The sequence below is a fragment of the Rhipicephalus sanguineus genome, chromosome 7, assembly GCF_013339695.2.
Source record: "Rhipicephalus sanguineus isolate Rsan-2018 chromosome 7, BIME_Rsan_1.4, whole genome shotgun sequence".
NCBI classification, from domain to species: Eukaryota; Metazoa; Arthropoda; class Arachnida; order Ixodida; family Ixodidae; genus Rhipicephalus; species Rhipicephalus sanguineus.
Window position 1 is genome coordinate 6,350,117 of NC_051182.1, and position 16,946 is coordinate 6,367,062.

Sequence of the window (16,946 nt, forward strand, 5' to 3'; positions counted from 1 at the left end):
CTGACATACTGGAGCCAAAAGACGCCCAAACACCACTACATAGTGTGTGCCATCCCTGAACCGAAAACAAGGAGTCAACCACTTGCTAAAGCATGCTAAACATGGAACATAGCAGTCCAAACTGCGTGTATAGCACTGGGTCCCAGTGTGCGGTTTATTTCAACAGCTGCCCACCTAACCGAAGATCACCTAAATTATATCCACTACTCGGAACAGGCAGCTGACCAGGTTGGCAATCAAATAAGTGAGGCCATAAAATCTTTTTTTATGGGACAAGCAGCCAACTCGCCTACAACACTGGAGACGATCAACAAGACCAGACCAAAGGACAGTGCAAACGCTACTGAAGGCAATAACAACAACCCTAGGCAAACTAGGACAGAGAAACCGGCACTGGTAAGCAACCAAACAGGCAAAGCAATACACACAACCCCCCTCCCCGCCAATTTCAGTCCCCCAGAGATCACCGCCAATCACGTTCCAGAAAAATATGAAACAGAAGAACAAAGCATAGTGAAGCGAAAAAGGAACTCAGCATATGGCTACTAAATGTGCAAGGAACAAACAAAGTCAAGTGGGCTGAACTCCAAGACCAAGTGAACAGACAAAAAATAGATATCTACGCTCTAACGGAGACTCACCTGCGGGACGACGAACCTCTTCTCCCGGGGCTAGTATGGCAGGGAAAGAACAGAAGCAAAGGACAAAAACGGGGAGGAGGCGTTGGTTTTATTTACGCCAAAGAGAATCATAGTAAATGGGGACTGTCAAGACAACGAACACATGTGGATAAAAGTAAAGATTGACACACGTGACCTTTACATTTGTGTCTTATACATGGCAACAGGCCCAGAGGAACGAAAGTGGAATGACAACATTCACGCATGCCTCAAGAAAGACATTGAGCTAACCTACAAAGGCGAACCGGTACTATTGTTGGGAGATTTCAACTGCCACATAGTAGAATTGGACGGTTATGAAAAAGATGCTGCTGGCTTTCGCAAATTAATTAAACAATGCAACTTAGAAATAGCTAACCTCCATCCAGCTTGTGAAGGCACTTACACATGGTCACGCAAAGCCAAAAAATCCGCTATAGGCTACGTACTTTACAATCAAGAGGCTGTAAGGCAAGATATAAACATCACATCTCTGTACATAGACGAAGACAAAACAAATAGCTGTGGATGTGACCACAACAGAATGAAACTGTGCCTCAGACGCCATCAACCACATCGAGTAAACCGGCCTGAAACTACAAAAGCTCATTGGCAAGTGAAAGAGCAAAAGCGTCTGGACGAATTTTCCAATAAACATGAGTCAACAGTAATAGAACCTCTAGCATACGAGGAATTCGTAGAAAAATGCCTCTTAGTAGCACAAGAAACCACTGGGAAAACATGTGGAAAAAAAAGGACCAGAAACACACCTTGGTTTGATGGAGAATTGAAGACAGAAATCCGCATTCGCAAAGAATTATCCAGAAGGCACCGTCATACGCCCAAGGAGTCGACGTAAAAAGACGTAATTTGGAAGGAATACCTGGCCGAAAAAAGAAAAGTAAAGGAAATGGCCGCAAGAAAGATAGACCAGAGATTCAAAAAAGAAGAATAATACCTAAGAACCGTGACCATTACAGCCAAAGGTTTGGGCATACATAAGGACACTAGAACCAAAGGACACCCCTCAGGAAGATCCACTCGTACTACTGAATGAAAATAGCATTCCTCTACATACCAAAGAAGAAATTGAACAACACATACATTTTGAAAATATGCAATCCAATCCAGTAGATCCATCACACCAGATCAGTAGTGGAACAAAGGACGAGACCAGCACACCTGAAGAAGAAAAGCTGACAGGCCCAATTTCTAAACTAGAACTAAAAAGACGCATAAATGATCTAAAGAACCAGAAGGCATCAGGACTAGATGATATACCAAATGAATTCCTGAAAGCATTCAAAACAGAGGCAAAGAAAACGCTACGCGGCTGCTTCAGTGATATTCTGTCAAGCAGAGAAATACCAAGAACTTGGAAAGAAAGCCGGGTAAAGCTGATCCACAAGGGAAAGGGAAAGGAAACAAGTGACATTGGGGCTTATCGCCACATAAGAATACTGAGTAACATTCTAAAACTCTTCAATGCAGTCCGCAACTGCAGGCTACAGAACCACCGTGAAAAACCTCAATCTTGTCAGAATCGCAAAATGGATTTCGCCCAAACCGACGGACAAGTGACCATATTTTTACCCTAACCCAGGCAATAGAAATGAAAAACAAGGACAAATCTCAACTATACCTGGCATACCTGGATTTACAACAAGCATATGATTCAATGCCGCATTCACGACTGTGGGAGAAGCTAGAAAAAATTAATATCGAGGAAAACTTCATCAAATTACTAAAAGCATTATATGCAGAGTGTACGGCAGTGTATGAACTGGGCAAATATAAATCTAGACTGGTGAAACAAAATATTGGACTCAAACAAGAGTGCCCACTATCGCCAACACTATTCAATATTTACATTAACAGCCTACTAGAACAAATAAATAGAGAATGACCAGGGCTACGTCTTTCCACCATTACAACTGAGCGCCAAGAAATATGCACAAAAATTTCATGCTTGGCATTCGCCGACGACATAGTATTATTGGCCGAATCCCCAAAGGACCTGCAACACCTCCTCGACATCTGTTCTCACGTAGCCCACGAAGATTGCCTCAGATTCAACACTGACAAAACACAATAATTGGGCATAAATATTGATGACTGAGACATAACATTCTTCATTCAAGGCAACACCATCAAGAAAACAGCAACATACAGATACCTAGGCATAACAATATCAGACCAAAATAATTACCTTGACAACACTAAGAAATACTACTAAAACAATCCAGCCGCCTAAAAGGTAGGGTGTGGCACTCGCCACGGCATTCGTACAACTCCTACAGAGTAGGCCGCACGCTTTGGAAGAACCTTGCTGTGCCTGCAATAACCTACGCAGGCGACACACTGGCGTACTCTACCAAAACAGTGAGATGTATGGACCGCCACCAAAATGAACTGGGGCGCTGACTACTGGGAGGCAGCTTTGGAACAGCAAACGCAGCAGTAACAGAGGAGTTGGCCTGGTCAACTTTCAAAGTACGCGAAGCAAGGTCAAAAATACAATATGCTGGCAGGCTAAAGTTCCTGCCAGAAACAAATTACAGCCAGCGCATATACCTGCACCTTCGATACAGGGGCATAAAAACACAGTGGATGAAACGACTGGCTTCCCTGGAAAATAAATTTGCCCATAACACGAAATTAGAAGAAGCAAAATCTGAACGAGAATGGCGTCAAATAACACAAAAAAACTATCACCGAAGCCAGCACAGAGAGGTGGCGCACGTCGGCGGCAAAGAAACGGAGCCTGCAGTTATACCTCAAATACAAGCTGGCTCCAGACTGTGAGCCATTTTACAGGGGCGACCGGGAAAGCGCCCTTCTGTTCCAAGCGAGGACGGGGTCACTGACCACGCAGCAGCGGCGTTGGGAACTGTTTGACGCGGACCCGTCGTGCCGCCTATGCGGGGCCACGGAGGAAACCATCCAACATATCATGATGGACTGCCCGCGACTCGGAGCAAGGGCGCACCCCACGCTAAGCCTGGCGGAATATCTGGGTCTCTCAGACGATTCCGTCGACACCCGAGTCGAGCACACCGAGAGCGCCAAGCGACGCCTAAAACTCTGGGACAGACTGTGCCGGCAAGTGGACAAACACCCCGACAGAGTCCAGCGCAGCGACGGTTTGGTGACGGGCCGACAGCACGTCGGTAACGACGACACCAACAACACCGACGCCACTGGATAGACTTGGCTTGACTTGGCCGGGGGCACGTTTCCCCTGGTGGCGGAACTGGCGGTGCAATACCAGGCCCAAATTTTTCAACAGTAGGGCTGAAAACGTGTGTGTGTGCACGTGAAGTGCGTGTGGAGCGCGAAGTTTTGTCTGGTGGCGCTGCGAGCGCCTGCCTTGTGTGTGCGTGTGTGTGTGTGTGTGTGAGTGCGTGTTGGAGCGCACAACATTTTGTCCTGTGGCGCTGCGAGCGCCTGCCCTGTGCCAAAAGGGATTAGGAACACCTACTTACTTACTTACTTACTTACTAGTCACATGAGAGAGCGCAGCTGCGCCGAGCGTAGTGTGTGCCGCCTTGAGCGGTGGCGCAATCTAGCGAGCATTCTTGAAATCACCGGAAAGAGCGCAGCTGCGCTCCTGGCGGGACCCATGAGAAGTAGGGAGCCGACGGTCACTGCGATGTGGACAAGGTGCGAGCATAAGAAGCTTGGCGAGCAAGCTCCTAAAAGCCTTTAGGGAAGCCTACAAAAGAAAATCCAATATATACAAGTAAAATAGAAAAGTGGTTCCGTATCAAACACAGGGAATAAGTATAGAAACACTGCGCAGGTGGTACCCCCAAGAGCTAATAATAATTGCTGCGTTTTACCTCCCAAAACCGCGATATGATTATGAGAAACGCCGTAGCGGGGGGCCCCGGAAATTTCGACCACCTGGGGTTCCAAAACCTATGCACACGGGCCTCTAGCATTTTGACTCCATCGAGATGCGCCTGCCGCGACCTTCGAGTCAGCAGTCAAGCACCATAATCGCTAGCCCACCGTCGCGGGTAACCCCCAATAGCTATAACAATTAACCATTTAAGGTAAGACCACAGAAAGTTCAGTGCCCATGGAAAATAGCGTAAAACGGGTCGTTGGGATGCTCGTGAGAAAAACGGAGCATTTGGTAAAACAATCTTTCCCGAATTCCTTTGCTAAGACCTTTAAGATGGCTCCTAATAATTTACGTTATTATAATGCAAACTAACCTCGCTATTTTACTAAGTAGTAAGCAGGATTTTTCTTACTGTATACTCCAGACACGAGCAGATTATTATATATTTGTTCCCAACATCACCTTGAAAAAACAGTAAACTCAAGTGGAATATAAGTATGCAAACACCAGCAGAAACGGCGCACACAGTTAAAAGTAAGAATAAATAAAATATCTTCCCTTGGCAGCTCGTTAAAGATACAGTAAAACCTCGGTGATACGAATCTCGCGGGGTTACCAAAAATATTCGCATCATCCGAAATTCGTATCACCAGAAAACATGGAAAATTAGTATGCGACAAAAGAAAGTTGGCATACGTTTTGATTCAGTGTTTCTCAGGGCCGCAGCGTCGTCATCAACAGCCCTGAATTATTGCCAGTAAAGTTTTTAGATGTCAACGATCATACTTGTACTCGTAAATATACGGTGCATGCGCGCGTGTGTAATTAATGAACCAGATGTGTTGTGCCCCGTGACCGTTAGTAGTCCCTTCCTAATCTTACTACGCTTTTCTGCATGACACTAGAGTACTGCGGCGAAAGTGACTTAAGAAGCGCTTTGCACACAATAGATAGAGGCCAAGCTTCGTCGCCAAGACCGTCCGCTTTGTCTCTTGGGGTCTTCGTCCACATTTAATAGGACTTCATGACTGACCCGCAGCCCAAGTTTCAGTCTTGTTTCATAGAATGTCTGATTGCGCGGACATGGCTTGCATCGACGTGGCAGGCACGTGTTAACACAGTACAAAGACGCTGATGCCTCGAGCACAGTAGCACGCGTCAACGCGTCGGGAAAAAAAAAGCGTGACGTGAACTTCATCTGTAATCTAAATGCGAAGGCGCCTAAAGGCCTCCAAGATTCGCGCCCACTATCTCGGAGGCAACGACGCACCGTGGATGGTCGCGCAGCGCGCATGTCCGCGCCCGCGCGTTCGTATCAAACGTCGCGGGGTGCAAATCGGTTCGCAACAACCGTATTCCAATACATTGCGGGCTAATGGGCCTTGGCCGGGACCACAGAAAAATTCGTATCACCCCGAAATTCGTACGAGCCGTGGTCGTATCACCGAGGTTTTACTGTATATTGCAGTAAGCGGACCGAAAAAAAAAAACAATACAGAGACACAGGCAATGTATGGGATGGAAAAGACGGAGAGCTGAGAAAGAACTTGTGTTAACAATAAAAATATGATTTTAAAAACTCATTGAATAAATAGAAAAAGACGTACGCCAAGATAGCTTCTGTTAGGTAAATGCTCGTTCTGTTAGATCCAGCATCGGTACCGGTGGCGCTACAGCTGTTGGAATCTTATTTGCATATCTCATTGCATGTAAGTCAAACTTGTAAACACGAGGTCCTTCAAATCGCCGATGTTTGAAAGCCTCAAGGCGCAAAGCAACCCTATTCTTGTATTCTTCAGACTTCGTGACGAAACACAACGCAAGAGAAACTTCGATAACGACACTACAGCGTCATCACCAGAATTTGTGCGAAAGACGCCGCACTCATTGGATTACGCGGCGCAGGATAGTGGCTAAGAGCCAGTGTCGTGGCAATGACACAACTAAAAAGAAAAAAAAACAAAGAACACCGAGAAAGCAGAAGGTCGGCTGGGCGTCGATGTTCGCGCGCTTGTCTTTCGATACGATGCGAGCGCCACCACGTGACTCTGCTCCCATCAATACCGGCGCTCAGAGTTCATCAGCGCTCGCTGGAAAACTCTGGCGGAAAGATACAATAATGTCACTGACTTCAGTTTTATTGGCTTAGTGGCAGCAGTATCAGCATAAAAAGCGGAGTTCAAACAACGTTTATTGTTTCGCGCGGTGGTGTTGCAGTATCTTGTATCTTAAGATACACGATACATTCTTCAATGTATCGGAAATACAGATACTGATACACGTCTTGCGAGACGTATCGCGATACATATACAAGATACCCAAAGAGTATCTAAGATAGCATCTAAGATACATGTATCTTCGATACTGCCCAGCACTGATAAGAAGTGTGAGAGTGGGGAGGGGGGTGCTAAGAGAGAGTTCCATGACTTCACCCCGCAAACTCTTGCACGGGAAGTTCTTGATAGAAATATCTCGTGTGAGTCGCACATTTCGTAACAACGTACTTACAGAATTGCAACCACTCATAACTAGTATTTGAAGGTATAAGATGAAAAGGTGTATTGTAGAGCACCGATTATGTGAGATATTGGCGTTAAGAGCATTTACACCATGATGGGAAAAGCTAACTTTACGCCAGCGGACTCATGAGTCGACTCACTCAGGCTCACTCAGACTCAGTTCAAGCCGTGAGTCTGACTCTGAGTGCGGCTGAGCAATATGTTGGTGAGTTTGAGTCCGAGTGAGTCCAGTTGAGAAAAAGTTTAGTGAGTCTGAGTGCGAGTGAGTCTGGTTGAGGAAATTTTCGGTGAGTCTGAGTCCGAGTGAGCTCTCAGTGCAAAATATATTTTTTGAGTGAGTCGGCGTGAGATCCTATATTTTTGCCGACCTATGCTCTCCAGTAACAAGGTAACCTGCATCTGTGGTGATGCAATACCACATGGCGCTTCAAGAATGCGACAGGTAGAGTTCGTAGCTTGAGCTGTACGCGCGGAAAGGCGTTACGCTTCCCGCTGGGGTGTCTCTCGCTCCATCAAAGCACTTAATGCGCGACATTTTCCCGTCGACGTCATTGGCTTTCTGTGGCACCCATTGCCGCAGTTTGATTAGTCGGTGCTATCGCACCCGAAGCAGTAGGCTGCGGAGACACAGCGTTGTTGAATGCGGAAGCTGCATTACAATAATAAGCTGAATAGGGTGCCTTGATGCCCGCGCGTTCGAGTTGCCTGAATTTCGCATCTTCAACGTCTTGCTCTTGCAGAGGCCTATGTAGTTTCCACCAATAAACACTCAACAAAGTGCTATCGGACGTCGTGCACACCTATTTATCTCCGTGCGATAATAATATCTGAGGTTTAATGTCCCAAAGCAACGATGTGATTATGAGCGACGCCGTAGTGAAGGGCTCCAGAAGTTTCCACCACCTGGGCTTCTTGAACGTGCGCCTAAATCTAAGTACACGGGCCTCAAATTATCTTCGTGTGAGGCGGTGTGAGAAGTATAATGTGGCATCGCCACTTTTCGCTTCTTTTCAGACTCATACGAAGCTGCTTCTGGCTGAAAGGGAGCAGTTCCGGGTAGTGTGTAGAAAAGGAGATTTACAGGTATACCAGAGAAATAACTTTTATCTTTTAATAGGTCGCCGATTACGTTTGTCTCCCGTTTCTCTCGGTCGCCAGCTTTCGGCGCTTAAAAATATCCCATTAAAGCTTTATATTGCGAGCGGGCATCATGCGAATATGTTTACATACGTCTCTGTTGTGACTCATTGCATTAACATCGTGTTCACGTGATGATGATGATGATCAAAACTTTATTTCACCCAAAAGAGGGGACCGACCCAGGGATCGGTTACGCACCATCCTGTGGACGCATACAAAAACACGCATTTGTATAAGATGTATACAAGTGTTTTAGGTATGAGCGGATTTGACTTACAAGTATTTCCCTTCTGTCAGCTCCGATATGCGTTAGCATGTTAGAATGTCGCATGGTATACTTTAATACGCACTTGCTTCGCTCTACACATCTCCAATTATCATTTTATGACTTTGGAGCCAAGCGTTTGCTCTTTTTTAGATATTGAAAGGCTGCAGCTCAGTTCAGAATAGTTCACAGCGGCTTCCGTTTGACATCATGAGTATAATTTCTTGCGTTTCTGTAATGATGCCTGGATTCAGCGCACACATTCGTGAGTACAGGCATGATCACTGAGTTCTATTCGAATTACTTTATCTTCGCGATAACGAGTATTTTAACACGAAAGTGTTGTATGCCGGGGTCCACCAAGACTTTTATGACGTATTTCCGTCACGGAAATACGTCAGCAAAATGAACGCTATCGGATGGCAAAGAAAAAAACTATAAGAAAAAGTGCCTTTGACAGGAGTCGAACCCATGTCCTCTCGGTCTGCGACGATGGCTGGCGGGCGTTTAGGCCACTGAGCTATCGCCAAACACATAACGTAGGCTACATGAACCCGCCTTTTATCTTTCACACTTTCTTCTCGCAGTGCTTTTGGATGGATGGATGGATGTTATGAGCGTCCCCTTTATAACGAAGCGCTGACATCTGTGCCACAGGGCTCGAAAAAAAAAAAAACGTGCCATTGCTACGACCATGGAGGGCGACGATCGTACCATACGGCGCGTTTCCAATAGAAGTGTAATTTGCATGAGAATTGAAACTTGACCTAGTTGGTACGGATTCATCATGATTTAAGTAGCGCACTGACGGACAAGGACAGAGAAACAGAAGGTGCACAACACGGGCGCTAACTCGCAACTGATTTTATTCGGAAGAACATGCTAATATAAAGGTGAAGAACAACACTAAAAAGGCACACCTTCTTTTTCTCTGTCCTTGTCCGTCAGTGCGCTACTTAAATCATGGTGAAGTGTAATTTCGTCAACGCTTTAACACACCGTGAGGTGGTGGCTTTAGCACAGGCCTTGCTCATAACATCCATCCATATCGAAAAATAGCTCTCCGACGCTCGCCTGGCTGTCGCACCGCGTTCCCCGCTCGCCCTGTGACAATTAACGGCCAGGCTTGAGGGAAGACACGACGTGCGTAGCGTTTCTCTTCGCGTTTCACGACACTTTGAAGGAGTGCATATCGAGTATCAGCGTTTATTATGTGCTTGCTGATGCCATCTTTGCGCGGGATTCACCATATGCAGTGTCCACGTATATGTTAACTTCAGCTACCGCAAGGGTTAAATCATAATCATGGGCGTTAGTCCTCGGTACGGAGATGTGCCACTAGGCGTCAACGTGGGTGCATCCCCCATTATGTGGTGCTATATCTGCCAAACAACAATAGACATTATACAAGCTCTCATATACCAATGCACTATAGACAATCAACTACTTCTGTGACGACACGTTTCACTTTCGTGTTATACCGATTCCCATATAGGACAGAGGGATCAGCCATCTTTTTGTTTATACTACCTCAGTCTTGCACCAACTAGATAGAGCCTTCCAATAAGACGTTTTTAGGGGCGAAGCTCCTTATGCCGTGGGTCTGTCCATCCTCCGTTTGTTCGTTTGTTTGTAGTAGCCACCTCTAGTTCGTGAGAAGCGCGCGCTCTGGTATGCAGTAGAAGAAGAAGACGACCTTGACCAGCGAGACTGTCGTGCGTGTTCGCCTGTGTGGCGTTCTTTCTTCTTCACTACGTCTCGTGTTTTCAACGACGCCCGAAGACAACATTTCAGAAGTAACGCGCCATGAGGCTCCCTCTTGGTTCGCTTTTTCTTTCGCTGGAGGACAAGGCTACAGAGACCCACCCACGAGATAGCCGTTAACTTTGCAGTGGTCGAACGTCTTGGCAAAAGATTGCCGTTCTCTTATGTTTTCTTTACTTGTTGTCGCCTTCTGTAGTTCCCGCCTACCATGTAAGCCTAGCTGGTTTTATGTCAAGCTTGTAGACGATGTGGAACGGGACCCCATACTTACAGCGGTGGACGTTCTCTATCTTACCGAGAGGTGGAACGCCAAAAGACCGTATATCAAACGATACGTTCCAGTCGTGTGCATCGATGATGCAGAGCGTCCTGCAGTTGGTGTGGCCGTATACGTCAAACAAACAGAAAAGGCACAATATCTGAAACTACTACCAACGACACGAAGCCACCACGGTGAATATGCTGCCATCGATTTTGATGGATGCATCATCATGACCATGTACCTTGCACCCAATTTGTCGAGTGGGAATATCAAGACATTCATTGACACGGCATCGTGTAATTATGACAAGTACAAGAATAGACCATCTGTATTAGCTGGTGACCTGAATGTCGATATTACCGAAAAGAACAATGAGTGGTTAATACAACATATGGCAGCCAAATATGCTCTCACGTGCACGTCCTTTGATCATATGAAACCAACGACCATTCGAGGGACGCGTATAGACCTGGTATTTTCAAATTTCCAATGGCAACCCGTACTAGGAACCGCTATCCCTTCATTTCACGGACCATAAAGCCGTGATAATGAAGGGACAACGCAAGCCAAGCATCATCTAACTAAGAAAAATAAAAGTTTGATGTTTGTAATATACACACAGTGTTTCTCACTCTTTATATGACGATTGATGGGGCGTTACAAAGAAGATTCACGGTTTACCGATGATATCCTCCGGAGCTTCGCCCCACTCATCAGTCACCACGTGGATATGCTGTGATTTTTTTTTTATTCATGAGAATGCAACATCTACACAAAACCGTCACCGAGGCTACACAAGAAAGGTTCCACGCGCGTCAATATTTTTCTGTAAAGTGCGAATGAGCATTATATGACTCGAAACTGCGCAGTATGGCGTTTAATTTTTTTTTTAAGTTTGCATAGCTTAATCTCAACTTTACGTGCAGAAACTGGTACTTCGATTCTAAGCTAAAGATTCTCGATGAACAAGGAGCTTTTACATAGAAAGGCAATACGTTGCGCGGGTCTTGGAGAACGAAATTTTCTGCACGTTCGCACTTAGCTTACAAGCGGCCGCATTGACGGTACTAAGTTGTTCTAGTCGTCCGAACACAGATCTCGGTCATATATGGAAACAGCGACGCCACAGAGTTCGCCGAATTTCTCTACGCAGTCTTGAGGTACGTTGTCCTTGAGTTCTTTCTTGACAAAAAGTAGGCACCCTGTAAAAGAGTAAAGAAAACAGCAACTTTGAACCATATACTCCTGGAAGGTAAAGTGAAATAGCGAACAGCATCGTAACAGTGTGATATTAAGCGTTCTGCCTTAATACATACACCGCTCTTAATAAAATATTGTTGAAATATTTATATTAATCAAGTACCCGATTAGGCTAAGAATTGAACTCGTTCACTGACTAACGAGGTAGCACTCTTTCGCAGGCATCTGATGACCTTTAAATTACGTTTTAACTTTAATGTAAATTCTGTGTGTGGGAGAGTAGAGTGCCCAGTACCACACTGAACGAAGTCGAATCATTCGTGCAGCTAAGATATTTTAATTGGACGGGGAAATTTGTGAAAACTTTGAATTCTATAGCATTACTTACTAGAACTGCGGTTGGTTTATGCGAAACAACACTTCGTAAGGCACTTCGAAATAATTGTGTCCATCTGATGTTCTCACAGGGTCCTCTATGCTCCAGTGAGAGCTGTACTTGACGCATTCGCCTAAGGCAACTCGACGGCGAAGGCCATCTGCTTCTTCTCAGTCAATTCTCAGTCAACTCAACCCATATGCTCCCATTGTCGCATGCTCCCATAAAGCACTTGAACCTCGATCTCTGTGCGCCGGGAGTGCAGCGTGAAGGTAATTTATATATATACTTACTGATTTGTTATTTGAATAAATAACTGATTTCATTTATTCATTTATTCATATGAAATTTTCTGTTTATTTCTAGTGGACCGGTGGTGATCAGTGGTGTTCGCCCAATTTCCGTGGCAAATAGGGGTCCTCTGTTGAGGGCAAGTAGTTGTTGACTACGTGACTGTTCGCGGAGTCGCGCGACGCTCATACGTCTCATCAATCTCAGGTTTGCACTCACGTCAGCCGATTCGTCCAGTTTGCCAGCATGCCGTTTGAGCTCAGTCTTAATAGCCACGGGCACTTTTTTTTTTTCATTTGAAGGTAAACCTTGCTCATGGTCATGACAGTTTTCTGTTCAGTAGGTAATTGTTCGTCCAGTTGCGACTAGGTTACTGTTCGTGGAGTTACGAATGACCTAGTTACATACAACTTCGCTGTAAAAATTTATTGACTGAAGCATAGAATGCCGCACATACGCACACAACCATACACACAATCTAGCAAAGTGAAACACCACATAGAGCGCTCACGATACATAGCCGTTCACCGACCGTCTGGTAAATATAACCAAGAAATCTTGACCTGCTCTTCCGCGCCTGTGGGAATGTTCCTTTTCTGCATGACTAAACAAGAAACATTCCCAGAATACGTGTAAATTTATGGTGGGCTTGTAGGTAGTGCCAAACAGACAGATCAGTTAATACGAAATCGCCGAGAATTGAACACTTTATTGTTTATCATTATGAATTATTAGCCGGCACTCCGTCGTATGTCGCTCCAGGTGTTTTGACAACTCCAAACACCCTTAGTTCTCAAGGGTTTCTTAGGTGTAACATTAGCCATTACGCAAACCAAAAGGCTACATGGGAAGCAAAACATCCTTACACTTCCATTTTTGCAAATTCCTGTTTGGTGAAAAGGTGTTTCAGGCGGATTAAAGCTTCTCTAAGGATGCAAAATGGTTTACAACGCATATGCCAACCTTCGTGGCTTGTCCGGGATTCTAAAATCATATTTCTTAGTTATGTCTCCATAGGTTTGCGTGTTCTTGGCCGTATACGTAGAAAGGGCTTGTTCTGACTTTATATGTTCACTGCAAACCACTTTGCATCCTTAAGGGGGTTTCAAGCAAGCAAAACACCCTTTTGCCTAACCAAAATTTGCAAAAATTAGAGTGTAAGGGTGTTTTCCTTCCCCAAAATAGCCTTTAAGGGGTAATGCTCTAACTAAACACCCTTTAGGAGTTAAGGGTGTAATGCGTTATCGAAACACCCATGGCCCATACCACAGCGTGCCAGATGATAACTGGGACTCGCTGATTCAAATGTCTTTGGATCTTAGACGAGTTTGGATTAAAAGATATGTCTCTTTTAGGGCTATCTACAAGCGTACCATAAATTTACGCCTATTCTCTTAATGTTTAATGTTCATTTATACGGAACAGGAATATCTCCACCGGCACTGAACGGCGGCTTAAAATACTACACTGTAAACCACTTCGCACCCTTAAGGGGGTTTCAAGCAAGCAAAACACCCTTTTGCCTAACCAAAATTTGCAAAAATTGGGGTGTAAGGGTGTTTTCCTTCCCCAAAATAACCTTTAAGGGGTAATGCTCTAACTAAGCACCCTTTAGGAGGTAAGGGTGTTATGGGTTATCGAAACACCCATGGCCCGTACCACAGCGTGCCAGATGATAACTGGGACTCGCTGATTAAAATGTCGTTGGATCTTAGGCGAGTTTAGATTAAGAGGTATGTCTCTTTTAGGGATATCTACAAGCGTACCATAAATTTACGCCTATTCTCTTAATGTTTAATGTTCATTTATACGGAACAGGAATATCTCCACCGGCACTGAACGGCGGCTTAAGATACTATGGCTATATATACCAGATGGTCAGTGTAAGGCTGTGTAGCGCGACTGTGCACGAGCGCTCCGTCCATGTGGTATTTTACAATACGCTCTGTTGTGTGTGCGGTTTGGCGCGTGCGTGCACCTTCTGTGCTGATGTCATCGGTAATTGCTTGTCCCCTGTCTGGTAGATTTTATTTTTCACATTTTTCAGTGATAAGGGTGTTTAGGCTATTGAAAACACCCTATCGTATGGGTGTTTTGATACGTGAAAACACCGTTTTCCTATGGTGTAAGGGTGTTAGTTATAGACACGGCAAAACCCCCTTAAGGGTGTAAAGTGGTTTACTGTGTATGGCTATATATACCAGGTGGTCAGTGTAAGGCTGTGTAGCACGAACGCTCCGTCCGTGTGGTATTTTACAATACGCTCTGTTGTGTGTGCGGTTTGGCGCGTGCGTGCACCTTCTGTGCTGATGTCATCGGTAATTGCTTGTCCCCTGTCTGGTAGATTTTATTTTTCACATTTTTCAGTGATAAGGGTGTTTAGGCTATTGAAAACACCCTATCGTATGGGTGTTTTGATACGTGAAAACACCCTTTTCCTATGGTGTAAGGGTGTTAGTTATAGACACGGCAAAACCCCCTTAAGGGTGTAAAGTGGTTTACTGTGTATGGCTATATATACCAGGTGGTCAGTGTAAGGCTGTGTAGCACGAACGCTCCGTCCATGTGGTATTTTACAATACGCTCTGTTGTGTGTGCGGTTTGGCGCGTGCGTGCACCTTCTGTGCTGATGTCATCGGTAATTGCTTGTCCCCTGTCTGGTAGATTTTATTTTTCACATTTTTCAGTGATAAGGGTGTTTAGGCTATTGAAAACACCCTATCGTATGGGTGTTTTGATACGTGAAAACACCGTTTTCCTATGGTGTAAGGGTGTTAGTTATAGACACGGCAAAACCCCCTTAAGGGTGTAAAGTGGTTTACTGTGTATGGCTATATATACCAGGTGGTCAGTGTAAGGCTGTGTAGCACGAACGCTCCGTCCGTGTGGTATTTTACAATACGCTCTGTTGTGTGTGCGGTTTGGCGCGTGCGTGCACCTTCTGTGCTGATGTCATCGGTAATTGCTTGTCCCCTGTCTGGTAGATTTTATTTTTCACATTTTTCAGTGATAAGGGTGTTTAGGCTATTGAAAACACCCTATCGTATGGGTGTTTTGATACGTGAAAACACCCTTTTCCTATGGTGTAAGGGTGTTAGTTATAGACACGGCAAAACCCCCTTAAGGGTGTAAAGTGGTTTACTGTGTATGGCTATATATACCAGGTGGTCAGTGTAAGGCTGTGTAGCACGAACGCTCCGTCCATGTGGTATTTTACAATACGCTCTGTTGTGTGTGCGGTTTGGCGCGTGCGTGCACCTTCTGTGCTGATGTCATCGGTAATTGCTTGTCCCCTGTCTGGTAGATTTTATTTTTCACATTTTTCAGTGATAAGGGTGTTTAGGCTATTGAAAACACCCTATCGTATGGGTGTTTTGATACGTGAAAACACCCTTTTCCTATGGTGTAAGGGTGTTAGTTATAGACACGGCAAAACCCCCTTAAGGGTGTAAAGTGGTTTACTGTGTATGGCTATATATACCAGGTGGTCAGTGTAAGGCTGTGTAGCACGAACGCTCCGTCCATGTGGTATTTTACAATACGCTCTGTTGTGCGTGCGGTTTGGCGCGTGCGTGCACCTTCTGTGCTGATGTCATCGGTAATTGCTTGTCCCCTGTCTGGTAGATTTTATTTTTCACATTTTTCAGTGATAAGGGTGTTTAGGCTATTGAAAACACCCTATCGTATGGGTGTTTTGATACGTGAAAACACCCTTTTCCTATGGTGTAAGGGTGTTAGTTATAGACACGGCAAAACCCCCTTAAGGGTGCAAAGTGGTTTACTGTGTATGGCTATATATACCAGGTGGTCAGTGTAAGGCTGTGTAGCACGAACGCTCCGTCCATGTGGTATTTTACAATACGCTCTGTTGTGTGTGCGGTTTGGCGCGTGCGTGCACCTTCTGTGCTGATGTCATCGGTAATTGCTTGTCCCCTGTCTGGTAGATTTTATTTTTCACATTTTTCAGTGATAAGGGTGTTTAGGCTATTGAAAACACCCTATCGTATGGGTGTTTTGATACGTGAAAACACCCTTTTCCTATGGTGTAAGGGTGTTAGTTATAGACACGGCAAAACCCCCTTAAGGGTGCAAAGTGGTTTACTGTGTATGGCTATATATACCAGGTGGTCAGTGTAAGGCTGTGTAGCACGAACGCTCCGTCCATGTGGTATTTTACAATACGCTCTGTTGTGTGTGCGGTTTGGCGCGTGCGTGCACCCTCTATGCTAATGTCATCTGCAATTACGTGTTCCCTGACTGGTATATTTTATTTTTCACATTTTTCAGTGATAAGGGTGTTTAGGCCATTGGAAACACCCCATGATAAGGGTGTTAGGCCAGTGGCAACACCCTATGGTATGGGTATTTTGATACGTGAAAACTCTCTTTTGCTAGGGTGTAAGGGTGTTAGTAATAGACATGTAAAAACCCCCTTAAGGGTGTAAAGTGGTTTACTGTGTACTATACGTTTTACATAAAAATGTCGTGCAGCTAAGATTTGTTACATGGGTTTTGGGGAAGATACAAATGACTTTTTATAATTTAGGCAACCTCACTGAAACGAGCGTCTTGTGGTGGTTAAATAGAATTAAGAGCATGGGGCGCGCGCATGGTTCCCCT